Source organism: Pelodiscus sinensis, unplaced genomic scaffold (genome assembly GCF_049634645.1).
Source record: "Pelodiscus sinensis isolate JC-2024 unplaced genomic scaffold, ASM4963464v1 ctg35, whole genome shotgun sequence".
Lineage (NCBI taxonomy): Eukaryota > Metazoa > Chordata > Testudines > Trionychidae > Pelodiscus > Pelodiscus sinensis.
Window position 1 is genome coordinate 7,880,076 of NW_027465908.1, and position 25,547 is coordinate 7,905,622.

Below are 25,547 nucleotides of genomic sequence, written 5' to 3' on the forward strand. Positions count from 1 at the left end.
CCTAATGGTGCAATTAGTTAGATGCTGACACTAACAGCCCCACTGCTGGTAAGTCACAGAGGCTACATCTACACTAAGGCTGTGTCTAGACTGCATCCCTTTTCCAATTGCTAATGATGCAGGGATTTAAATCCCCCCCCCTGCTTCATTTGCATAAAAATGGCTTCCGCTTTTTTCCAGCTTGGAGCTTTGCCGGATCTTTCAGAAAATAAACCCTTAAAATAAGGAATAAGGGATCTTTTGGAAAAGGTTTTATTTTCCAAAAGATCCACGTCTAGACTGGTGCTTTTTTCCAGCAAAGCGCCGAGCCTGCGTGTTGCACAGCACTGGTAGGAGACATGGAGGGTCTATTGGTACCTGTAGCCTCTCAGAACAACCCCCATCCCGACCCCCAAGTCCTAGCCCTTCCCTCCACCCTTAATGGGGTCTGCTGGGAATTGCCCGGATGCCAGCCCACCCCAGTGTCAGCCTAAGGACTGACTGGTCTGTAAAAGTTGCATCCTGGAAATGAGGAAGCAGCTAAAGTGACTCTGGTGGGACTTGAACCCACAGCCTTTGAATGTCTAGCTGGGCTCACATTAACCAGTGCAGCTTAGAAGTCCAACATGCTTTCCATTGCACCACAGAGCCAGATGGACTGTTACTGTTGATATCTCCACTCTCTGCTTTTCAGCATGGCAATTGCTGGGGGAAAAGAAAGGGGAGCCAGGTCTGTGTCTTTTGGGAGAGCAGGTAGGAGGGCCACTGAGCCCCCAGCAGTGAAAACTAGGAACCAAGACAAAGCTGCACTTGAAGAACATGGGCATCAACCCCACTACTTTTTGCACACAAAGTAAGGGGTTTCCCATTTGAGCTAACTCCCCTGCATGGGAACACATCCCCTGCTCCACCCATCTTCTTCTAGACCCCACAATTTCTCTGTGGCAGCCTGAGGCTCCTTTCTGAAAGGGCCACTTGTGGGACTGACACCCGTGGGCCGGCTAGCTCGGAGGTTTAGGGGACGTGGTGCTCAAATCACACTGACGCGTCTTAAGAGCAAGCCCCTTATTTCAAACCATAACGGGCTCGCTATTCCGACGTCCCTGCAAACCTCATGGCGCGAGGAGTGAGGGGCATTTTGGAACAGCGATTTATTTGGAACTAAGTGCTGTGTAGCCAGCACCAAATTACAAAATAAGCTATTTCAAAATTGACTTGAAATAAGCTACCCAGTTGCATCACTTATCTTGAGCTATGGGACACACCCCTAGTGAGTAAGAGCCCAGCTCTGCCCCTCACTGCCATGGGGCTGTTTGCATTGGCCTCTTCTCTCTGTAGCCAGGCTTCAGCCAGGACTGAGACTCAGGCAGGAGACTGTGACCCGGCTCCCTGCACCTGGGCCCTGCATTTCTCATCCCTTCAGAGACACTTGTTAGTGGAGGAATAAATCACAGTCACATGAGTGTAGATTATGAAACTTTGTAGTTGTTGCCTTTGAAACACCCCACAGACCTTCCCCTGGGGGCCCAGGCAGCCGCTCACACCGCACAGCTCACTTCGAGGTGAGGGTGCTGTGTAGACGTGCCCGTCCTGTTGAGGACCAGCCTGCTGGGGGGAGGCTCTGGCCACTTCCTTTCCTCGTCTCTCTCAGACTATGTCTACAGTTCAGGGCTACGTCTACACTGCAGGCTTTTTGTGCAGGAGCAGATGTTCTTGAGCAAAAACTTGCACAGCGTCTACACTGCACGTACGTTCTTGCACATGTAAATGTATAGTACAGCATCAGACAACAGGGCTTCTTGCACAAGAGTTATTCCTCTCCCCACGAGGAATAAGCCCTCTTGCCCAATAACTCATCCACAAGGAGGCAGTGTGAAGAGCCAAGAGGGGTTTCTTGCTCAAGAAAGCCCGATGGCTAAAATGGCCATCAGAGCTTTCCTGCACAGGAGAACGTCCACACTGCCATGGGCGCTCTTACAGAAAAGCACTTCTCCTGTGCAACAGCACATGGGAGTGTGGACACACTGTTGTGTAAGACCTTTTGCACAAAACAGTTCTTGAGCAAGAAGTCTGCAGGGTAGGTGCAGCCAGCCCCTCTCTCCAGGGAACTGCAGCCCCTCGGGCCAGACAGCTCCTCCCAGCATTCAGGAGGCACCAGGCCGAGAAGAAACCATCTGACATGGTGCTGCCAGGGAGGGGCCTCACTGCTAGTCACTGTTCCTGTTCTAGGAGCGGAGCGAGTTTTGTCCTGGGCACCGTTATTGAGGGCGTGTGCACCTGTTTGTGTGTAAGCCCCCATTGGCTCCTGCAGGGGGGTGGAGGGTCCCCTGGTGCCATAGCTCCTCCTGGGGAGGCGTGGAGGGACCCCTTGTCCAGTATTTCCTGCTATGGAGAAGTAGAGGTAGCCCATTTCCTATAGCTTCTGCTGGGGGGGACCCTGACCCCTTATCTCCTGATGTGGTTTCAGGTTTCCCTGGCGGGATGCTCCAGACATGAGGGATGCCAGCACACTGGTCCAGCCTGGGCCGGCAGTGATGGTTTTTACACATGCAGCGAAATGCCCCGGCTTCTCCCCCTCACAGAGCTGCTGCCTCTCCGGGAGGCGGATGAACTGCAGGTGCGGGACAGCTCCCTGCCAGCAGGGACAGCAGCCAAGGCACCAAATATCGCTGGGTCTGCAGCCAGTGTTGGGAACTGGGCAGGGAACAGGAGGCTTTTGTGTCACACATGTCTCAGGTAGGACGGACCCTCACTGAGCCCAGACTGTGACTGGTCCTAGCCAGGAATGTGTCCGGGGCTGGTTTGTGACACTCTCATGAGGCCGTGTCTACACTGGGCGTAAGAGCGACGCTGCCGTGGTCGATGTTCCGGGCTCTAGGGAAGACCGGCTGATTGGAACTGAGCTGTGCAGAGTCTTGCAAAGGGAACCGCAACTTCTCTGGATATTTGCTGAGTTTTAGATGAGGGTTTATCAGAAGGGACGTTGTGAGCTCTGGAATAAGGTGGGTGGGGCAGGAAAAGCTACTTACAGACAGGGGAATTAGCTCAAGTGGTAGAGCGCTCGCTTTGCATGTGAGAGGCAGTGGGATCGATACCCACATTCTTCAGTGACAGATGTTTGCTGCTTCCTCTTTTCCACAGGCAGAGCCAGCCAGCGGCTAAGTGCTTCCAGGGGCTCTTTCCCTCTTCCATAAGGCAAGGGGCTGGTTTCCGCAGGGCAGGGGGTGTCATGTTTGCCTCACAGGGAGCAGTTCCCTGGCTCCCTGGGCACAGAAGGCGACAGCTCAGTGGGCAGAGGCTCTGACATGCACATCTCCCCCAGCCACTGGGACTGTGGAGTTGCCTTTGAGGTTCTACAGGGCTGGGGGAGGGAGAAATGGAGCAAACTTTGATTCTCTGGCTTGTAAACCCCTTGGCCTCAGGGTTTAGGTTGGAGTCCCCAGGTGGGGGCCCGGCCTCCTTCAGTTTGGTCCCTTCCTGAGGGCACAAAATTGACATCAGAGAATTCATTTGCCCCACAGCAATCTCTGTTGGCCAAAGGGTTAGCAACCGAATATTTTCCCAAGTTTAAATGCAGCAGAAAATACTATTAAGTGTGTTTCTGTGGTGTAGTGGTTATCACATTTGCCTAACACGCAAAAGGTCCCTGGTTCAAAGCCAGGCAGAAACACAGGGTCTGCTCTTATTGCACTTCCCCTGGGTGCCCACAAGGCAGTGGCAGGGCCTGCCTCCTGGTGCAGGGATGGGTGGCCTGTGTGCTGGCTTTCAGGAGCATGTGGGAGACAGCTCAGCAGGTTAGGCTGAGATAGGAGGATGCAGGGCTGGGGCTGAGACTTCTTAGCAGTGCTTTACCTGGGACCAGGTCATTGCAGCCACTCAGTCCAGGGCCCACCCTGGAAGTGCCACTACTGTGCACTTTCAGGGCAGTGTGGCTGAGGCCTTTGGTGCAAGTGGACACAAAGCCACATAATGTCCTGTCTCATGCCCAGACCCCAGCCACCCTGTTCCCCTTGCTTTCTTCCCCCCCAGCTCACCCAGCACCCCCAGCTTCCTTTGACACCCTCCCTTCTTCCTGCTCCCCCAACCTGTTCCTTCATCCATGGTCCTTCTGCACCCTTTCTCCTGGCCACACACGGCTCCTTGGCGCTTCTCAAGGCAGGCCCTGCAAGGAGCCACCAGGGCAGGAACCAGCCCTTGGAGCTCAGCTTGCACCGGATCTGGTAGTTTCCCACCACATCTCACCTGGGAAGAGGTGACTTGTTCCCCTTCCTTCTTACCTTACGTCTCTGTTCCCTTCAAAGGTCTCTGCTGCCTCGGGACCTGCCTCCTCAGGGTGCTGCCCGTCTGCCACTGGGCTGGGAGCGGGAGACTCCACAGTCTCTGCACTTGGGCTGAGAAGTCTCACTGGGACTCGTCTGTTGATGGGTTAGTCACCCCAATGGCCAGCCGGATCCATTCTGTAGCGCTGCCCGAGAGGGAGCTTTACAAGTGCCCAGTGTCCATTGGTATTTTCTAGGGCTCTGTGTAGGGGATTGGGCTTGGCCATCTTTTCCACAGGAAATGCCTCTTCTTTGGAACAGCAGCTCCCAGGAGTTCATGGAACTTCTTCTTCTCAGCTTGGGAAAGGGACGACTAAGGGGTGATGGGAAAGATATTTGTGCTGTGAAAACAGCAGGGCCCCCAGGGAAACTGGTAAATAATCCCAGTGCCCAGGCCTGATGTTACCTGCCCCCACACAATTCACACGGCAAACCTGGCTTCCAGAGCACAGGGGGAGTCTGGGGGCTCGTTGCTGGGCCGTGGGGTGAAGCAGCAAACCAGCCTCCTTCTGTGGGGCCTGTGAGTGTTGCTGAATCTGGGCCCCTGCACCCGGGCAAAGGCAAACAAAAGGTCTGGGGGCCACACAGAGACCCCGCTGGGCTGAGCAGGAAGTGCTGCAATTGCTGGGACAGGAGAGCAAACACCACACACCCTCATGCTGGGACTGTGGAGTTGCCTTTGAGGTTCTGCAGGGTTGTGGGAGGGAGAAATGGAGCAAACTTTGATTATCTGGCTTGTAAACCCCTTGGTCTCAGGGTTTAGGTTGGAGTCTCCCGCTCCCAGGAAGTGGCTGGCACTTTGCTTTGTCTTTGCCTGTGGGCTTGTCTGTCTGCAGCCTGGAAACCTCCTGGCTCCTCAGACCACTGGTCTGGATGGAGCGTTACAGACGTCGGAATAATGGAATTGCTGTGTAGACGCTCCCATTGTTATTGCAGTATAATGGCCGTTATGCCCAAGGAACGCTGCTGTGTAGATGCAGCCTAAGAGAAATGCTTTCATGAGCATGTGGGAGGAGCAAGGGCTCCTACAATGTCAGGAGAAATGGGGAAATGAGGTCACCTCTCTAGACATAAAAGAGATGATTTAAGAAAAGAGGATGTGTCAGGAGTGGGATTTGAACCCACATCTCCATTTGGAGACCAGAACACCCAGCTAAGGGAAAGACAAGTCCTTGAGTCTGGCACCTTAGACCACTTGGCCATCCTGACATCTATGCAGCCACCTCCAATGGCAGTTTTCTTATATGTGTGAGTTGCTCGGGGAGGCAGCAGGAGCACCTCTCTTTCCCCACCTATCAGCTGCTCTACAGCCCAGCTGGGTTTATCCCCACTCACCCTCATCTACCGTTGCGAGGTGTTTTGCAGGGAGCTGACAAGAAAGAGAAGAGGAGAAAACTCTGGCCGGCAGAACTGAGGTTTGGGATTCTCCTGTTCCAGAGAGTCTGTGTCAATGCGCCTGGGGATCCTGAGCTGAGTGTCTCCTGGGTTTGTTGGCTCTAGACCAGGGATGTCTCTTCTGCAGGGCGATGCTTGTTCCCGGGGCTAACGCTTATCTCTGGGACACACTTTGTGCAGGGACCGTTGGTCTTTGTGCCACAGTACGTGTCTGGGATGTGGGAGTGAGGAACCTTCCTCAAATAGACACGTATCTGCCCCCCGCAGTGTTCTGCTTGAGACCCCGGAGCCCTGGCTTTGACTGGTGCCTGGCACGTGGGGAATTAGATCTAGGGGGAGATTTCTAGAGTCCCACAACAGCTGCTGCTCATATGCAGATGTGCACATCTGTCTGGGGTTACTGGGCACCTGGCCTGCCTTCTGTCCCTGCCAACCTGGGCAAAGCGGCATCACTGGCTCAGGGGTTCCTCTCCTCAGTGCGCTGCAGAGAAAGCCCTTGTGTGTTAAACGGCCTCAGGGATCCCAGAGCAGAGGGAGCTGGGAATCTAGTCCCATCGATCCCCTCAACACACACACACAGTCCCAGCCCCAAGCCTCCCCCACATCCCTCATTCTGTGCCCTGACTTCTCTACCCTTCCACATCCTCACCCCTGTCCTGAGCCCCACCCCCAACACACAATCCCCAGATCCCTGCCTTGAGCCTCTCACACTCCACTCCACACTTTAATTTCTGACAGGTACTGTCCTATCACAACCCCTCCTCAGACTTCCTGCCTTAACCCTCACCCCTGCCCAAGGGGTGGTGCCCAATAGAACAGTCCCTGTAAGAAATGTGTCACTTTCACCCCTGGGAGCAGCTCAGCCAGGCAAAGGGGCTGCCTGGGGCAGGACATTAGCCCTGGAGGGCAGGGGTGGGTGTGGCAGTGACATCACAAGGGCCTTTTGCAGCCCCTCAGCTTATTGGCTAAAGGAGGTTGGGAGGTGATGACCTCACAGAGAGTCCATGACAATGGCCAGGTGGGACAGGCTGCAGGGCAGAGGAAACCTCAGAGACTTTGCTGCAATGAGTCTCAGAGCCCCCCATGGCTTTGCTGCAGGGAGTCTCCTTCTGGAGATCTGCCCTTGAGGCCAGAGAGAGAACGAAGGTCACAAGCACGAGTGTGAGGAGGAGCCTCCTTGGAGTTTTCCCCTTTCCCTTGACTAACTGACCTAGAAGACAGACGTCCCTGTGGAGAAGGGAAGAGCCTCCAAGAGGGGCTTTGTTGCTACCGTGGGGGAATTAGCTCAAGTGGTAGAGTGCTTGCTTAGCATGTGAGAGGCAGTGGGATCAATACCCACACTCTCCACTGATGGGAAAAATCCCCCTTACAAGGAACTTTTGCAGCACCTCAGCTCATTGTGGGTGGGCAGAGCTGGGCTCTAACTCACTAGGGTGCATCCCATAGCTCAGAATAAGCGATGCAATTGGGTAGCTTATTGCAAGTCAATTTTGAAATAGCTTATTTTGTATTTTGGCGCTGGCTACACAGCACTTAGTTCCAAATAAATCACAATTCCGATCCCTCACTCCTCACTCCTCGCAACATGAGGTTTGCAGGGATGTCGGAACAGCGAGCCCGTTATGGTTTGAAATAAGGGCCTTGCTCTTAAGATGTGTCTGTGTGATATGAGCACTATGTCCTAAACCTCCGACCTTGCCGGCCCACAGGTATCAGTCTCACAAGTGGCCCTTTCAGAAAGAAGCCTTAGGCAGCTGCAGGGACGTTATAGCCATGGCAGAGGTAGCAGGATTCACTCCCATCTTCTCCTGCCTGTGCCCTGGTGCTGAGGGGCCGGCCCCTTTCCTGCTGCCCCAACTCTTATTCCCACAATGCACTTTGTTCAGGGGCCATTAGTCTTTGTGCCAAGGTGCGTGGCTGGCAGCCAGGACTCAGGACCCTTCCCCCAATCCCCCCTCTGACCCGCTCACACTGTCTGGCTGCCTCCAGCATGGGCTGAGCTCAGGGGTCAGGTGGGTGACCTGCCCTGCACCTGTGATGGCATCAGGCCCTTCCCGCTGGCCTGCTCAGTCTGGAGATGGAGCTCCAGTGGCCTCAGACACCCAGCAAGAGGAACAAAAACTCTCTCCGTTGAACCTCAGGCCATGGAAGCTGAAGCGCCTGAACCTTGTAACAACCACCTGAGTCTTAGTAGGTCCCACTGAGATTTGAACTCAAATTGCAGGATTCAGAGTCCGGAGCGCTGTCCCTTACACCATAGGACCTGTGCTGACAAAGTGCAGTGGGCACCTCTGACTCTCAGCTCTCAGGCTGGCCTCTGCTCTCCTGGCTTCCCTCCAGCTGCTTCATCTCCCAGGACTCCCTGTAAGAAATGTGTCACTTTCACCCCTGGGAGCAGCTCAGCCATGCAAAGGGGCTGCCTGGGGCAGGACATTAGCCCTGGAGGGCAGGGGTGGGTGTGGCAGTGACATCACAAGGGCCTTTTGCAGCCCCTCAGCTTATTGGCTAAAGGAGGTTGGGAGGTGGTGACCTCACAGAGAGTCCATGACAGTGGCCAGGTGGGACAGGCTGCAGGGCAGGGGCCATCTCAGAGCCCCCCCCCCCCCCCCATGGCTTTGCTGCAGGGAGTCTCCTTGAGAGTTGCCCTTGAGGCCTTTTCGGAGCCTTCTCCTTTCCCACGACTAACTGACCTAGATGACAGACGTCGCCGTGGAGAAGGGAAGTGCCTCCAAGAAGGCCTCTGTAAATGCAGCAGGGGAATTAGCTCAAGTGGTAGAGTGCTCGCTTAGCATGCGAGAGGCACATTCTCCAACTGTGGCTCAGCTCTTATCCCTTATTTTCACTGTCAGGGGCTCAGTGGCCCCCTCCCACTTCCTACCTGCTCTCCCAAAAGAGACAGACCTGCTCCCCTTTCTTTGCCACCAGCAATTGCCATGCTGCAAAGCAGAGAGTGGAGATATCAGGCTCTGTGGTGCAATGGAAAGCATGTTGGACTTTTAAGCTGCAACAAAATACAGGACTGTGTAGCACTTTAAAGACTAACACGATGGTTTATTAGATGATGAGCTTTCGTGGGCCAGACCCACTGCCTCAGATCAAATAGTGGAAGAAAATTGTCACAACCATATATATCAACAGATACAATTAAAAAAACCAAACATATATGAAAAGGACAAATCACATTTCAGAACAGAACGGGGATGCGGGGGTAATGGGTAATCTTTGTAATGGGTAAGATAACTAGAGTCTTTGTTAGGACCCCGCCGTAAAGTGTCGAATTTTAGCATGAATAACAGTTCAGAGGATTCCCTTGAAAGTGCAGTTTTAAAAGGCTTTTGAAGCAGGATGCAGGTAATTAAGTCATTGAGATAATGTCCTTTCTGAGTTAAAATGGCAAGAAACTGGTTTTTTTCTGTATTTTGTTTCAGCTACCCTAGACTAACATGGCTACTTTTCTATCACTATTTTAAGCTGCAGTGATTCACGTAAGCCCAGCTAGACATTCAAAGTTTGTGGGTTGAAGTCCCACGAGTGTCACTTTAGCTGCTTTCTCATTTCCAGGGCGCAGCTTTTACAGAACAGGCAACCCTTAGGGTGAAACTGGGGTGGGCTTGAGTCCAGACAGTTCCCAGCTGACCCCAGTGAGGATGGAGGGAAGGGCTGGTTCTTGCGGTTGGGGCTGGGCGTTGTTCTGAAAGGCTTCAGGTGCCATTAGATCGTTTTATCCCTCCCTGTCTCCTACCAGTGCTGAGCAACACTCAGGCTATGTCTGCCCTACACTGCTCTTCTGGGAAAAGCTACGCAAATTTCAAAACCCAATTTGTGCAGCTTTTTCCTTCTGCTTTTTTTTGGGGGGGGGGAAGAGGCTTTTCCGATATTTGGCCTGTTACACTGGGCAAGTCACACAAGGGAGGCAGCAGGCAGAGCCAGCCCAATGCACCAGCCTCCCAGGGCAGGGGAGGCCAAGGCACAAGCAGCTGCCTGGCCTAATTGAACTGGCTTCCCCAGGTTGGCACCCAGGGGCATTATCAGCTGAAGTTACCCCCCCCCCCTCCGTCACATGAGCGTTGAGAAAATGGCGATCGGGGCTTTTTTGCAGAAAAGCGCATCTAGATTGGCCATGGACACTTTTCCACAAAAAGTGCTTTTGCGGAAAAGTGTCCTGCCAATCTAGATGCTCTTTTCTGAAAATGCTTTTAATGGAAAACTTTTCTGTTAAAAGCATTTCCGGAAAAATATGCCAGTCTAGATGTAGCCATGGTGTAAGAGGCAGCACTCAGAACTCTGAATCATGTGATCCGAGTTCAAATCTCTGTGGGACTTGCTGGGGTTGGGCTGGTTGCTGCAAAACCCTCCAACTTTATGAGCTTTGGGCTCCTCATCTGCAGGCTCCCCAGAAAAAGAGTTCTGTGCCTCCTGCTGGGTGTGTGATGCCCCCTGGAGCTCAGTCTGATGCTATGGTCTGCCTGGCTGAGATGGGCTGGGCCCTAAAACGTAACCTGCCTGGAGCTTGCTGCTTACCCTTGTGGTCTCTTTTGTGGTCCCCAGGAGCTGCCAGGCTCTGACTCTTGCCCCCCTGGCGCTAGCAGGTGCCCCCCCAAACAATCTTTTAAATTGGTCTTTCTGGTCCCTCTCAGGGTGCTTTTCTCCTCGGCAGCAGCGCACAAGAGAGAAGCTGTTGCCAGTGGCCCTGCGATACAAGATGAGCTTTGCCTGCCCCCCTCAGCCTGACTCGCTACTTGGCCCCATTCCTGCCTCTCTTCCCAGTGGCTGAAAGGGGCTGCGGCTGCTGCCGACAGGGAAGAAGCTGGGAGGCAAGGTGCTGGCAGCAAGAGATTCCAGCTGCTTCTATGCACGACGGCATCATGTTAGTGACACGGCTGCCAGACATCCCGGACAGTTAATAACCAGCTAGAGGGGTTTATGGGTAGCTCAGTGTGGGGAGCCTAAGATGAAATATTAAAGGGTCCCTGGTTCAATCCCAGGCTTTGCCATGTCTCTCGGTGCAGCAGGGCCCTCTCTGGTCCCCTTGCTGTGCTAGTGCCCTGTGACATCCCTGCATCCATCTTAGCCACAGCCCAGCATTGGAAACTCCCGTCCATCTGATTAACCCCCTTCACTTCCAACCCTTCCTCAGAGTCCTTGCTTTCTTGGCTAAAGTCCCCTCCCTTGTGCGTGTGGCTGGCAGTGGTTACTAGATGGATCCATTTACATGTAGCTTCACTGAAACCCCCCTTGTTGGCCTGCGCCTAGGTCAGTCCATGTCACTGGCTCAGGGATTTCTCCCCCCAGCATGCTGCAGAGAAAGCCCTTGTGTGTGAAAGGGCCTCAGAGAGCCCAGAAACGAAGTTAAAAATGAACCAAAAGGAAACATTTTTGCACCCAGTGGAACTCCTTGCCAGAGGATGTTGTGGAGGTGAAATCTACAAGAAGGTCCAAAACAGAACTGGATAATTTAATGCAGGAAAGGTCAATCAATGGCATTGAACCAGGGTGGACAGGGCAGGTGTCCCTAGCTGGTGTATTCTAGAAGCTGGAAATGGGCACCAGGAGGGATCACTTAATAACTGTCTGTCCTGAGGATTCCCTCGGGACAATGAAATCGGCTGCTGTCATGAGACAGGATCCTGGGCTAGTTGGACAACTCACATGACTCAGTCTGTATGTTTTGATGTTCTGTTTGGTTTCTGTTCTTGTCGCCTCTGGGCAAGGGAGAATGGACCTGCCCCCCCATCCTGAAGTGGACAGAAAATGGCCTGTGAAAGGCTAGTGTAGGTGAGCAAAAAGGCAGGTTTCATGTGTCCCTGATGGTCTAGTGGTTAGGATCCAGCACTCTCACTACTGTGGCCTGGGTTCGATTCCCATTCAGGAAAACCAGCCTATAGTTTCATGTGACAACTGCCTTGTCTCTTTTCTCACCTATGTGACAGCAGCTGTGACCCAAGAAGTTACTTCAGGCTCCTTCCCACCACCTCCCTGGCACTGCTAAGACAACAGTTGCCATTTTCAGAAGGGGTGGAGCTGGGTGACTCAAACTGCCCCTCCCCTCTCCCATGTGGGCAGCCCTGCAGGAAGCTCTGTGGCACACACAGCACTAGCCCAGCGCAGTCAGGTCGGCACAAGATCCATTGGTTCAGTTTGGTTGTTGGAGGAGACAACCCAGAACTGGCTCCAGCCCCCACTCAGTAACCTGGGGAAATGACCCACCAGGCCTGGGCCCCTCAGAGAGGCAACGATTCCCCACTGGCCAGGGCAGAGCTTCCCTCTGATGCAGTCATGGAGCCTTCTAACCCCTGGTCCTGCCTCCCCCTTCACTCAGCTCTCACTGCTCGGTGCTGCCAGGGAGGGGCCTCACTGCTAATCAGTGTTCCTGTTCCAGGAGCAGGTGAGTTTTGTCTTGTGCACCAATATTGAGGTCGTGTGTCTCTGTTCGGGGGTGAGCCCCCCGCGGCGCCTGCCAGTTACTAACAAATATCTTAGCTACACGTTATGGGAGAAAGACACTAACCCAAGGGATAATTAACACTGGGCTGCGGCTAGTCTCTGCCTCCCGCTGGGCCACTAGGGAACAGATGGGGGACAAGGCATGAGGCAGATCCAAGGGGCTGGCTAAATCCAGTGTGAGAAGCACATGAAAAAGACCCAGCAGCAGGTGAGAGAAAAGCATGAAAACATCAGGATCACGACCAGAGCAGTTCGGCTATGTCTACATTGGCAAGATTTTGCGCAAAATCTTGCCGCCTGTCTACACTGGCTGCGAGTATTTACGCAAGAACACTGAGTTTGTAACGTACAATATCAGTGGTTCTTGCGCAAACACTCTGACGCGCCCACTCACGGATAAGCCCTCTTGTCAAGTATTCTTGCGCAAGAGGGCCAGTGTAGACAGCAACGTGAATTTCTTGCGCAGCAAAGCCCAATGGCTAAAATGGCCATCGAACCATCAGAGCTTTCTTAAACAAGAGAGCATCTGCATTGGCACAAATGATTTTGCACAAAAGCATATGCCAGTAGAGGTGCTCTCCTGTACAAATGCTTTAACGCAAAAATTCTTGCATTAAAAATATTTGCACAAAGTCATACCAGTGTAGATGTAGCCTACAAATAAATCCAGGAATTAAACAAAAAGCAAGACAAAAGAAAGTGAAATCCCCATTCCTCTCTACTGCAAAACTAATTTTGAACTTTTTGACAGTAGCTAACCACTCAGCCTGTGCTCTCTTCCTCCAGCTTCCCAACAGGAAAGAAAGAACAATCATCAACAGCAGACAGCAATTACACTAAAGCAACACTGTCTGCTTGTCTCATGCTCAGAAGAGAACACTGTCACTCATCCTCATGGATAGCGAAACCAACCACTTTCAGCTACATTTCTCTAGTTACCAACTATAAAAATGATCCCTGAAAGTACAGTCTTATTAACACCTGCTGCCCCACACACCCACACTTGTGTGCATTCACTTTCTCCTCATGAGGAATGTTTTCACACAACACTTAGAAAACTAAAGAACAGAAATAATCTCAGCAAAGTGCTTGTCCCATTCAAACACGCTCCACCAGGTTTAGAAATCTGCATATTAGAATATGCTCCATGTCCCTGTTTACAGAAACACGCCTCCTGATTAGCATGTGGAGCACCTGGCAGCCAATCAAAATCTCCTGGGCTTCGTCTACACTGGCACCCTTTTCCGGAAACACAACCCTTTAGTCCAGAGAACACATCTGCTCTTCTGAATTTTATGAAGAGATGTTCCAAAAAAAAAAGGTTGGTTTTTTTCTGACATTTGGCCCAGTGTAGACAGGCCAAATGTTGGAAAAGCCTCTTCTGAAAAAAGAAGCAGAAAAAGCTACGCAAATTGGGGTAGTTTTTTTTCAGAAGAACAGTGAGGTGTAGACATAGCCTGAGTGTTGGTCAGTGCTCGTAGGAGACAGGGAGGGACAAAAGTATCTAAAGGCACCTGCAGCCTTTCAGAACAACCCCCAGCCCAACCCCAAGTACAAGCCCTTCCCTCCACCCCCGTTGGGATCTACTGGGAACTGTCTGGACTCAAGCCCACTCTGGTGTGAGCCTAAGGATTGCCTGTTCTGTAAAAGCTGAACCCTGGGAATCAGTGAGCACCTAAAATGACTCTGGTGGGATTTGAACCTATAACTTTTGAATGATCAGCTTGGTTTATATTAATCACTGTAGCTTAAAAGTCCAACAGGCTTTCCATTGCACCACAGAGTGGTAGTCTTGCTATCTCTGCAGCATGGCAATTGCTGGGTGGAAAGAAAGGAGACCCAAGTCTTTCTTTTTCAGGAGAACAGGGCCACTGAAAGCAAGGGGTGAGAACGAAGCTGCAGTTGGAGAATGTGGGCATTGATCCCACTACCTCTCGCATGCTAAGAAAGCGCTCTACCACTTGAGCTAATTCCTCTGCTTGCAAAAGCTTCTCCTGCCACCTACTTTGTTCCAGAGCCCACAACATCCCTGTGGCTGCCCAAGGCTCCTTTCTGAAAGGGCCACTTGTGAGACTGACACCCGTGGGCCGGCTAGCTCGGAGATTTAGGACGTGGTGCTCATATCACACAGATGCGTCTTAAGAGCAAGCCCCTTATTTCAAACCATAACGGGCTCGCTATTCCGACATCCCTGTAAACCTCATGGCCCAAGGAGGGAGGGGCGTTTTGGAATTGCGATTTATTTTGAAATAAGCGCTGTGTAGTCAGCACCGAATTACAAAATAAGTTATTTCAAAATTGACTCAAAATAAGCTACATAATTTGCATCACTTATTTTGAGCTGCAGGACGCACCCCTAGGCCTCGTCTAGACTGGCATGATTTTCCGCAAATGCTTTTAACAGAAAAGTTTTCCGTTAAAAGCATTTGCGGAAAAGTGTCCGTGCCACTCTAGATGCACTTTTGCACAAAAAAAGCGGCCACTTTTGTGCAAGATCGTGCCAATGTCCACATAGCCCAGGATCAGGACCAGAGTAGTAGAAGTAAAACCAGGAACTCAAGAAAAGCCAGGACAGGATGATAAAGGGAAATCCCTCCTTCTCTCTACTTCAAAACTAATTTTGAACTTTTTGACAGTAACCAGCCAACCACTCAGCCTGTGCTCTCTTCCTCCAGCTTTCCAACAGGAAAAAAGGAGCAATCATCAATAGCAGACAGCAATAACATTAAAGCAACACTGTCTGCTTGTTTCATGTTCAGAAGAAAACACTATCACTCATCCTCATGGTTAGCGAGACCAACCACTTTCAGCTGCATTTTTCTAGTTACCGACTATAGAAACGATCCCTGAAAGTATAGTCTTAGGCGAGCCCTGTTCGCTACACACCCACCCTCATGTGCATTCACTTTCTCCTCATGGGGAATGTTTTCACACAACACTTAGAAAACTAAAAAACAGAAATAATCTCAGCAAAGTGCTTGTCCCATTCAAACACGCTCCACCAGATTTAGAAATCTGCATGTTAGAATATGCTCCGTGTCCCATTTTACAGAAATATGCCTCTTGATTAGCATGTGGAGCACCTGGCACCCAATCAAAATCTCTTGCTGTTTCTTCCTGAAACTGCAGTTCCTGGGGCTCCTTTAAGTCAGGGGTAAGTCTGTGGACCAGCTGGGTCCAGGAAGCTTTGCCTGCCGGGCTGAGGTGGAAAGTGACTAAGTAGAAATACTTGATTACGCTACTCAAGACCTTTTTTGGGTATTTGTACTTTACTCAAGTTATTTATTTTTGTCACACTTTGACTTTTAATCAAGTTGGGTTTTTTAGACAATATTGTACTTTTTACTCCACTCCCATTTCCAGAGGCGCTGGGTTGCTCACGATTTGCATCCTTCTGATTTACTAAAGCCCAGCTGCATGTGCAAGCACCAGTCATCCAAAAAACAGCCAATCCACAAGCACAATGCCCCTGCCAAGGAAGAAGCCTTTTAATAGCTGCTCCAACACCTTGGCTACGTCTACACTGGCCCCTTTTCCGAAAGGGGCATGCTAATTTTCAACTTCAGAATAGGGAAATCCGTGGGGGATTTAAATATCCCCCGCGGGATTTAAATAAACATGGCCGCCGCTTTTTTCCGGCTTGGGGAAAAGCTGGAAAAAAGCGTCTAGACTGGTGCGATCCTCCGGAATAAAGCCCTAATCTCTTATTCCTACTTTGAAGGCTTATTCATGTGTTCCTGATGGTCTAGTGGCTATAATTCAGCACTTTCACTGCTGAGACTTGGGTTCAATTCCCAGTCACGGACACCTTGGCTTTCACCTGACGTGTGTCTATTAATTCATGTTACCTTATTGTTACAGCAGCTGTGCCCCAAGGCAGTATGGACGCAGTGTGGACACAGGACAGGGGTTTCTTGCACAAGAGAGTATCAGCACTGCCATGGATGCTCTTGCTCAGAAGCACAGCTCACACATGGCAGCATGGATGTTTCTTGCACAAGAAGCTGCCCCTGCAGACATAGCCAAAGGGACCTTTGGAGCTGAAATCCAGTCCCCCTCCTAACAGCAGGACAAAACCCCACCCACATTACTGTTTCTCCAAATCAAGTATCTACCAGGAGCAGGGTTTGAACCCACCCAGACAAACATCTATTGGATTTTAAGTCCAACACCTTAACCACTCGGCCATCCTAGTGGAATGAAGTAATCCAGAAGGGGGAAAGTTCTCTCTCCAAACAGCCCAGGACTGCCTCTCAGAGCATCTGCCCATCCCATCTCTGTGCCAGGGCTTCCCACTGAGAGGCTGAGAGAGCCGCCCCCTCCGTGCCAGTGAGGAGGGAAGCAGGGAAAAGGGAAACCAAACAAGACAAAACCCAACCTCTGCGGGGATTCCGAGGGACAAAGTCCTGGTGGGAAAAATCCCCCCCCCCCCCACACACAGACCTTCACCCAGTATTTTCCCCACCTTGCATTGGGCCAGCCCCACATGGATCAAGCCAATATTTCCAGCCTTTGTTTTTACAGCATGGACAGCCAAACCCATTCACAAACTTTTGCCAGACCAGTAGCATTACAGTTCCATGTCTGCAGGGCTTGCCAAGGGGCTGCGAACCCCGCTCGCCAGCCGCGCAGAATCGCACACTGCGCATGCGCAGACTGCACTGAGCACCGCACCGGGCTAAAGTCTACTCACCATGGCCAGGTAGATTGCCCTAAGTGCCGAGCCCTGCAGATTGACGAGGGGAGGGCGGGTCACCTCTTCCCCCTCCCCTGGAATTTCTTCACACCCCCTCTCCCACCTCCTCCGGGCTTGCCCCAGAGCCCAGGGCCTGGGAGTCTGGTCAGCAAGTGAGACTCGCCCGTCAGTCCAAGCTGCTTTCTCCCCGGCTGCCGTTCCTACCTGTCCCGTGCCAGCGCCGCACGCAGGCCAGTGGGGCAGGACGGGGGGTGTCAGTGGGGCCCTGCTCTCAGTCCGTCCCTCACAGGCCCTGTGGGCTGCTCGAGGGCTGAGCCCGTCGCCCAGGCCTGGCGTGGGGATGGAACATGGGGCACGTTTCCCCCTGTGAGCGTGTGCGGGGGCAGGAGGGAGCCACATGGGCCCGGCTGAAGGTTTTGTGCTGGGGCTGGAGGCTTGAGCCCGAGCTGTCGGCCTCAGCGGGACTTGCTCCTCCCCCCTCTCCTGCCTTTCTGCCTCCTTTGGCCAGCAGCGCTCAGGGGCAGCTGGGAGAGCCGGCACCAAGGGCAGAGGAGGCCGAGGCACAAGCCCCTCAGAGGGGACAGGCCTGAGGCCTCTGGCTTGCCCAGGCTCATGCCAAGGGGGTTTCTGTGGTGCCGGGCGGGGGAGGGAGGCCAGGCCCAGGCCGGTGGGAGAAGGGGCAGCGCCTGCCAGGGCAGCAAGGGGAGCTGCAGGGAGCGAGACGCGGCGTTTCTGCCGGGATCACTCAAGGGTCCTTCTGCGGGTGAAGCGCCTGTGACACCCCTGTGCTGCTGGGTTCCTCTGCCCCTCCCCTGGGAGGCCGGCCCCTTCGGGGGGGGGGGGGGCTCTTGCCCTGGCACTCGTCCAAGGGCCACCTGGGCAAAGCAGCCTGCCCCAGGCACCTTCCATAGCTCAGCTGGCAGAGCGGAGGCCTGTAGCGGGTGCTGGGCAAGTGCCCTTAGGTTGCTGATTCAACTCCAGCTGAAAGGAGAGATTCTTCTCCCTCCCCCTGGCTGCAGGCCCGGCCTTAGGAGCAGGCGGCTGCCTTGGGTCTGTCCCTTTGGGGCCTGGTGCTACAATTGACAAAAAGGTTTTGGGTTCCAGCTGATGATGAAATGTCTTGGGCTGCGCAGGCCTTGAGTCATGGCAAGAGCTGGAGGGGAATGGGGAACGGCTGCACTTTGGAATGGGAAGGGGGTGTCTGGCACCATAAAGTAGAACAGTTTTAAGGTTGCTTCAAAGAGGGCACCATGGCTTAATTGGCTAAAGCACCTGCCTAGTAAGTAGGAGATCCTGGGTTCAACTCCCAGTGGTGCCTTGTTGCCAGGTCAATGGGTCTTTTCTTCCCACCATTCTTCAACATGTATCTGGAGTTGGTTTTACCTTCAGCTGAGCTTGGTGGTGCCCTCACAGTGGGAGTAGGATAATAGCAAAGAGCAGGAGGTGGCCTAGGGGTTTGATTTAGTGAGGCTTAGCTAGACTTGCTAAATCAAGCTCTGGAAGATGGATTGCAGCAGCGATCTCCACCAGAGTGAAGACATGGCCTAATGGTGCAATTAGTTAGATGCCAACACTAATAGCCCCACTGCTGGTAACTCACTGGCTATGTCTAGACTGGCAAGTTTTTCCGCAAAAGCGGCCAGTTTTGCGGAAAAACTTGCCAGCTGTCTACACTGGCCACTTGAATTTCCGCAAGAACACTGACGATCTAATGTAAGATTGTCAGTGTTCTTGCGCAAATACTATGCTGTTTCCGTTGGGGAAAAAGCCCTCTTGCACAAATGTATTTGCACAAGAGGGCCAGTGTAGACAGCTCAGGACTGTTTTGTGCAAAAGAGCCCCGATGGCGAAAATGGCGATCGGGTCTTTCTTGTGGAAAACCGCATCTAGATTGGCACGGACGCCTTTCTGCAAAAGGTGCCTTTGCACAAAAGCGTCCGTGCCAATCTAGATGCTCTTTTCCGCAAATGCTTTTAACGGAAAAACTTTTCCTTAAAATCACTTGTGGAAAATCATGCCAGTCTAGACGTAGCCACAGAGGCGACATCTACACTTAAAGTTTTCTCCTTAAAAAATATGTTAATGAGGGACTCAATTGCATGAGTCACCATCTCATTTGCATATTTTCTGCCAATGGGATTTTTGTGCAAAAACAAGCAGTGTGAACACTTTTTTGGCACAAAACCCCCTTTTCCCAAAAGATTCTTATGCCCCCCCAAAAGAGGTATATTGATCTTTCAGAAAAAGGGGGTTTTGTGCAAAAAGAAAACTTCCATACTGCTTGTTTTTGCACAACAACCCCAGCGCAAAATCAGTTTGCCAGAAAATATGCAAATAAGATCATGACTCATGCAAATGAGACCCTAATTAGCACCTTTTTTTGCTGAGAAAACTCGTTGTGTAGATAATGCAATAGAAGCACAGCGTGTCAGAGAATTGTTCCAGTGACGCTCCCAGACGAGGGGGTTACAAACCCCGCGCTAGACCCCGTGCCAGGGTTTCGTCACCTGCATGGCTGTTCCTGTTCTGTTCCGCGCTGTGAACGTTCCTGAGAAGGTTGGAACCAACCCGGCTCCTTTAGGGAGCGGAAGCTCCTAGGGGCGGAGACTGAGGTGTTTAAACAGCGCGAGCAAACCGGGAGCAGCACCAGCCAGCCCAGACGGGAGAATCGCACTCGGGTGTCCCGGGGTCTGGCTCGATCACAGCGGGTGGGCTACCGAGAAGGGCCGCAGGTGCAAGCTGCAGCGTTGGAGGCTGGGGACAAGCCACCGACTTTGCTGTCGCGGGGTGGGCTGGATCCTCTGAAGGCTCCGTGGCTGACCCACCCTCCCCCGGGGCAGTTCAGCGGCTCGTGCCCCGGCCCTTACACGCGGCAGCAACCAGAGCCCCAAGCCCGCCTGCCCCTCCCGAGGGAAGCGCGGAGCCCGGCACCCCCAAGCTACCAGCCCGAGGGCCCGCGGGGAACCAGCACACGGCCTGCGCCCGGAACAGCGGTGGGACCGGCAGCAGCTGCCCAGCCCAGCCCGCGGCAGTGAGCTAGGGGATGCAGTGGCAGCTCGGAGATCTGGGCTCCTCCTTGCACTCGGGTGTACCCAGGGGTGCTCATTTACATACCCACGATGCATTGTGCACAGTGATTCGCCACCCACGTCCATGGGGCAGAGTTTGCTCCTAAAGCCCTTGGCTCCCACACAAAACTCGGGGTATCAGCGGGCAGAGCAACAGGCTGCAGAAGGGGTGGGGATTTGCAGACAGTCCGGTGTAGCCACCGTGAGTTGAGAAACAGACGCCGTTTTTCTGGCAGCGCCTCTGCAGCAACTGCAGTACACTCTGGTTTCTCTTCAGATTGTATAAATCTTTCGCCTTTTACTAAAGATTTCTGTGGAGTGGAACATTTATGAGTTTGTACTCAATTTTTTGAGGCTTCACTCCAGTGAAGCTACCCAATGGTGTAAAAAAACAGAACTGAACTATTAGTTTTTGTAGTGAGGCCTGTAGGTGCCTGTGTTTATTTGAAAATGTTGTTGTACCTTATGGTGTGCTACCTTTTATAATAGTAGTTGTTGTGTTAGTCTAGTCCAGCTAAAACAAAAAATAGAACTATGCAGTGCTAACAAGAGGGGCTATGTCTAGACTGGCATGATTTTCCAGAATGCTTTTGGTGGAAAAGAACTTTTGGTGGAAAATCGTTCATGCCAATCTAGACGCGCTTTTCTGCAAAAAAGCCCTGATCGCCATTTTCGCGATTGGGGCTTTTTGGGGAAAACAAATCTGAGCTGTCTACACTGGCCCTTTTGCTCAAAAGTTTTGCGCAAAAGGACTTTTGCCCGAACCGGCGCAGCATAGTATCTCCGCCAGAACACTGACAATCTTATGCGAGATCGTCAGTGCTTTTGCCTAAATTTAAGCTGCCAGTGTAGACAGCTGGCAAGTTTTTCTGGAAAAGTGGCTGATTTTCCAGAAAAACTGGCCAGTCTAGTCACAGCCTTCCATTAAAAGCATTTGTGGAAAATCATGCCAGTCTAGACGTAGCCAAGGGATACAATCAAAAAAAGTGAACACCTATAAAAAAGACAAATCAAATTTCAGAACAGAGGAGAGATGGGAAGGGGGAAGTAAATGTCTGAGAGCTAATGATATTAGAGGTGATAATTGGGGAAGCTATCTTTGCAATGGGTAAGATAATGTATATAACTGGACAAATGTCTCAGATGCTTCGCCAAAGAATCAATGCACACAAAAGGGATATCAGAAAGTATCACAAAGAAAAACAGTGTTTTTCAACCAGAAATGGCATTGTCTCAACGACTTGATTACCTGCATACCTGCAAAAGCACTGATTTCTTACAATAGGAAGTCAGTGCTTTTGCGTAATTTCAAGCGGTCAGTATAGACAGCTGGCAAGTTTTTCCAAAAAAGCGACTGATTTTCCAGAAAAACTGGCCAGTCTAGACACAGCTCTGCAGGGGAGGGACCAGCACCAGAGGAGAGAGGCAGGGCAGGTGTGTAGAGGGAGGTGTTAGGAGAGGGGATGAGGAGGGGTAGCTCACATGATCAGTGTGGGGCTACTGGAGGAGTGGCCACGGGGGTGGGACGACCCCTTTTTTCTATTTTTCTCCCAAGAGGGGGCCCCGCGATATCGTGCTGCCCTGGGCCCCGCAAAACTCTCATCCGCCCCTGCTGCCAGGGAGGGAACCTGATCAGCCCCGTTTTGCCAAAGGGAGAAGAGAGGCCCAGAAGAGCCGGGGTGACGTGCCCGGGGTTAGCCAGGAGGGCTGGAGGAGTGGGGCGTGTGTGTGTGCGGGAGGGGGAGGGGAGGGGGAGCAGAAAGGGTGGATGCTGCTCCTAGTGGGAGGGGGAAAGATTCCTGTGCCTCCCCGGAAGGCTCCTGCATTCTCCCCCCCACCCCACACCCGCTTCCTTCTTGCCCCCCTAGTGTGCTCTGGGGCTACGTCTACACTGGCATGATTTTCCAGAAATGCTTAAAACGGAACAGTTTTCCATTATAAGTATTTCCGGAAAAAGCGCGTCTACATTGGCAGGATGCTTTTCCCGAAAAAGCACTTTTTCCGGAAAAGCGTCCGTGCCAATGTAGATGCGCTTTTCCGCAAAAAAGCCCCGATCGTCATTTTCGCGATCGGGGCTTTTTTGCAGAAAACACTACTGTGCTGTCTACACTGGCCCTTTTCCGGAACAGTTTTCTGGAAAAAGGACTTTTGCCCGAACGGGAGCAGCATAGTATTTCCCGTAAAGCGGCTGATTTCTTATAGTAGATCGTCAGTGCTTTTCCGGAAATTCAAGGGGCCAGTGTAGACAGCTGGCAAGTTATTCCGGAAAAGCGGCTGATTTTCCGGAATAAGTGGCCAGTGTAGACACAGCCCGGATGCGCCCAGCTACGGAGGGCGACGGGCCCAGCTGGACCGGGGGTATCGGGGCGAGAGCGGAAGCCGCACGGACCCGGTGCCTCCTGAGTGGCGGCTCCTGTCCGAGCCAGCTCCTGCTGGGTGTGCGGGCCGCAGCCGGGGAGAGTGCCGGTGGGGTCGGGAGTCGGGGTGCAGCAGTGCCGCCAAAGTGGGGCTCAGGCCGGAGAGGAGAGAGAGCTCCGGGCCCAGGGAAGACAGGCAGGCAGGGGCGTGTCCCGGGCGGAGAGGTGGAGCGGCGTGAGTACGTATGCAGATGTGGGCGCGAGCGGAGATTTGTGGGAGCGGGAGCGGGCTGGCGAGTGGGACCCGCCTTGGGCAAGCGGGGCTCGGTGTGGGTGTCGGGGGCGGCTTGGGGGCGGGTGCGGGCAGTAGGGGAGCGTTTGGGGCGCAGCAGTGTGGGTGCGCGAGGCGGCGTCCCCTGTGATGTGAGAGGGTTTGGGCGGTGGGGGGCAGGTGGTGGTTGTGCGGGTGGAACTCATACTTACCTGGAAGGGGAGATACCATGATCATGAAGGTGGTTTTCCCAGGGTGAGGCTCATCCATTGCACTGCGGGTGGGCTGACCCCTGCGATTTCCCCAAATGTGGGAAACTCGACTGCATAATTTGTGGTAGTGGGGGACTGTGTTCGCGCTTTCCCCTGGCGCTCGCTGTGAACAATAGACTGACAGATGACCAAGGCAAACGGAGAAGAAATGTTGCTGCTTCTGTTCTCGCTCTTTTTTCTCTCATTGCTAGTTTTTTGCATTTTTCTCTGCTCGGTCCCTGTTCTGTGCTAAGGCTTGGCTGGTCCCTGGGGGGGGCTCTTTTTTCTGCTTCTTCTGCCATCTCCTGGAAAGCACATTGCTTTCCTAGGCCATTGATGCCCCTCTTCAGCCACCCTGCTTGCCTTACAGGAAGTTTCCCCTAATGGCCTGCTGGCCCTTGCTGCAGCCCCAGCCCCTTGCTTCTCGTCCTGGCCTCCTTCCCCCCCTCCTCCCCGAGCTTCAGAAGAACCAGAAGTTCTCTCTTCTCTGCCTAGCAGTCTTTTATGGCCCTGAAAACTCTTAGCAGCTCCCCTCTAGCAGACTCCCTTCCAATCTTCTACGCCCCGCACAGTCAGTTTCTCTTGCACTTTTCTGCATTCCCTGTCTCCGATTTGTATGAGTCTGCCTCCCTTCCCGCCCACAGGGTACAATGCTCCAGCTAGGCCTAATCCTCACCGTGGAGAGTGGAAGAATTACTTTTCCTGTCTTGCGCACGACGCTGCTGCTTCCGCTAACGCGCCCCAGAACCATGTTCGCTGCTCTGGCAACCCGTTTACCGCTCTCGACTCCCGTTTATCTCGTGGTCCGCTGTGACAGCCAGCCTCTCTCTGGCCCTCTCCCCTGCTGCGCAGATTCTTGTCCACAGTATTCCTTCCTAGACAGCCATTTCCCATTCTCTCTCTCTCTCTCTCTCTGTCTCTCTCTCTCTGCCATCGCGCACGTGGGCGCAAGCAACGGATCGATCGTTCGTAAGCGGAGTACTTTGCATTTGGCCTTATTGAACTTCATCGTAGTCTCTCCAAACCATTTCTCTGCTTTGTCCAGATCATTCCGAATTGTGAGGAACCCGTCCTCCACAGCACCTGCAACCCCTCCCAGCTCGGGGTCCTCCGCAGTCTTGATAAGCGTACTCTCTACGCCGCCCATCCAAATGGCCGAGGAAGGGAACCGGGCCCACAAGGAATCCCTGCCGGACCCCCGCTCATTACACTCTTCCAGCGAGGCTGGGCACTACGGCGATAACTATTCCCCGGGAACGGTATCTCTGACCCTTTAGCAGCCCCCTGACGGTAGCTCCGTCTAGTTTGCGTTTGGCTAGCGAGCGCGTTCGTGCGCAAGTCACGTGAGACGGTACCCACAGCTTTCCTGAAGACAGCAGATATACCCTTTTGATAGGTTGCCCCTTCCCCCTCTTCAGGAATCTCTCCCGCCTGCCGTGAATTTTCTGAAATAATCCTCCATGTCTCAGATATCACCCCAGTCAGCTCCTTGAGTACGGGGGGGGGGGGGAGGGATGCATTTCATCACACTGCCTCAGTATCTCGGCCTTCGCAACATCCTCCGGCTTAGGCCCCAACTCAACAGCTGCCGGGAAACAGATTACTGGGGCTACGTCTACATTGGCACCCTTTTCCGGAAATGCTTAAAACGGAACAGTTTTCCGTTATAAGTATTTCTGGAAAAAGCGTGTCTACATTGGCAGGATGCTTTTCTGGAAAAGCACTTTTCCAAAAAAGCGTCCATGCCAATGTAGACGCAATTTTCTGCAAAAAAGCCCCGATCATCATTTTTGCGATCGGGGCTTTTTTGCAGAAAAGAAATCTATGCTGTCTACACTGGCCCTTTTCTGGAATAATTTTCCGGAAAAGGACTTTTGCCCAAACGGGAGCAGCATAGTTTTTCCGGAAAAGCACTGATGATTTTACAGTAGATCGTCAGTTTCTTTTCCGGAAATTCAAGGGGCCAGTGTAGACAGCTGGCAAGTAATTCCAGAAAAGCGGCTGATTTTCCAGAATAAGTGGCCAGTGTAGACACAGCCCCAGGCTACGTCTAGACAGGCATGATTTTCTGGAAATGCTTTTAACGGAAAAGTTTTCTGTTAAAAGCATTTTCAGAAAAGCGTGTCTAGATTGGCAGGACGCTTTTCCGCAAAAGCCCTTTTTGCGGAAAAGCGTCTGTGGCCAATCTAGACGCGCTTTTCCGCAAAAAAGCCCCGATCGCCATTTTCGCGATCGGGGCTTTTTTGCGGAAAACAAATCTCTGCTGTCTACACTGGCTCTTTTGCGCAAAAGTTTTTAGGAAAAAGAGTTTTGCCCGAAAGGGAGCAGCATAGTATTTCCGCAAAAACACTGACAATCTTACATGAGATCGTCAGTGCTTTTGCGGAATTTCAAGCGGCCAGTGTAAACAGCTGGCTGATTTTCTGGAAAAACTGGCGAGTCTAGACACAGCCCCAGGCTGTGTCTACACTGGCCACTTATTCCGGAAAAGCGGCCACTTTTCCATAATAACTTGCCAGCTGTCTACACTGGCCACTTGCTTTTCCGGAAAAGCAATGACGATCTAATGGAAAATCGTTAGTGTTTTTCCGGAAAAACTATGCTGCTCCCATTCGGGCAAAAGTCCTTTTCCGGAAAAACTGTTCTGGAAAAGGGCCTGTGTAGACATCCCAGTAGTCTTTTCTGCAAAAAAGCCCCGATCGTGAAAATGACGATCGGGGCTTTTTTGTGGAAAAGCGCGTCTACAGTTTTCCGGAAAAAGGACTTT

The 25,547-nt window shown here is 52.4% G+C and overlaps 10 non-coding genes across 10 annotated transcripts; 5 read left to right on the forward strand and 5 right to left on the reverse strand.

Moving 5' to 3' along the window:
* Positions 1-525: 525 nt before the first annotated feature.
* On the reverse strand, positions 526-630 carry TRNAR-UCU (transfer RNA arginine (anticodon UCU)). Its single transcript has 2 exons — positions 594-630; positions 526-561 (listed from the first exon to the last, which is right to left on the reverse strand). It is a non-coding gene; the product is annotated as a tRNA-Arg (tRNA).
* Positions 631-3,013: 2,383 nt separating this feature from the next.
* TRNAA-UGC (transfer RNA alanine (anticodon UGC)) lies at positions 3,014-3,086 on the forward strand. Its single transcript has one exon. It is a non-coding gene; the product is annotated as a tRNA-Ala (tRNA).
* Positions 3,087-3,576: 490 nt separating this feature from the next.
* On the forward strand, positions 3,577-3,649 carry TRNAV-AAC (transfer RNA valine (anticodon AAC)). Its single transcript has one exon. It is a non-coding gene; the product is annotated as a tRNA-Val (tRNA).
* A 1,749-nt stretch (positions 3,650-5,398) lies between these two features.
* Positions 5,399-5,507, reverse strand: TRNAL-CAA (transfer RNA leucine (anticodon CAA)). Its single transcript has 2 exons — positions 5,470-5,507; positions 5,399-5,444 (listed from the first exon to the last, which is right to left on the reverse strand). It is a non-coding gene; the product is annotated as a tRNA-Leu (tRNA).
* Positions 5,508-12,894: 7,387 nt separating this feature from the next.
* On the reverse strand, positions 12,895-13,110 carry LOC142824510 (small nucleolar RNA U3). The gene has a single exon (XR_012899369.1). It is a non-coding gene; the product is annotated as a small nucleolar RNA U3 (small nucleolar RNA).
* Positions 13,111-14,783: 1,673 nt separating this feature from the next.
* On the reverse strand, positions 14,784-14,999 carry LOC142824511 (small nucleolar RNA U3). The gene has a single exon (XR_012899370.1). It is a non-coding gene; the product is annotated as a small nucleolar RNA U3 (small nucleolar RNA).
* A 1,250-nt stretch (positions 15,000-16,249) lies between these two features.
* Positions 16,250-16,332, reverse strand: TRNAL-UAA (transfer RNA leucine (anticodon UAA)). Its single transcript has one exon. It is a non-coding gene; the product is annotated as a tRNA-Leu (tRNA).
* Positions 16,333-18,077: 1,745 nt separating this feature from the next.
* On the forward strand, positions 18,078-18,151 carry TRNAT-AGU (transfer RNA threonine (anticodon AGU)). The gene has a single exon. It is a non-coding gene; the product is annotated as a tRNA-Thr (tRNA).
* Positions 18,152-20,158: 2,007 nt separating this feature from the next.
* On the forward strand, positions 20,159-20,274 carry LOC142824525 (U5 spliceosomal RNA). The gene has a single exon (XR_012899383.1). It is a non-coding gene; the product is annotated as a U5 spliceosomal RNA (small nuclear RNA).
* Positions 20,275-22,733: 2,459 nt separating this feature from the next.
* LOC142824529 (U1 spliceosomal RNA) lies at positions 22,734-22,897 on the forward strand. The gene has a single exon (XR_012899387.1). It is a non-coding gene; the product is annotated as a U1 spliceosomal RNA (small nuclear RNA).
* Positions 22,898-25,547: the final 2,650 nt, after the last annotated feature.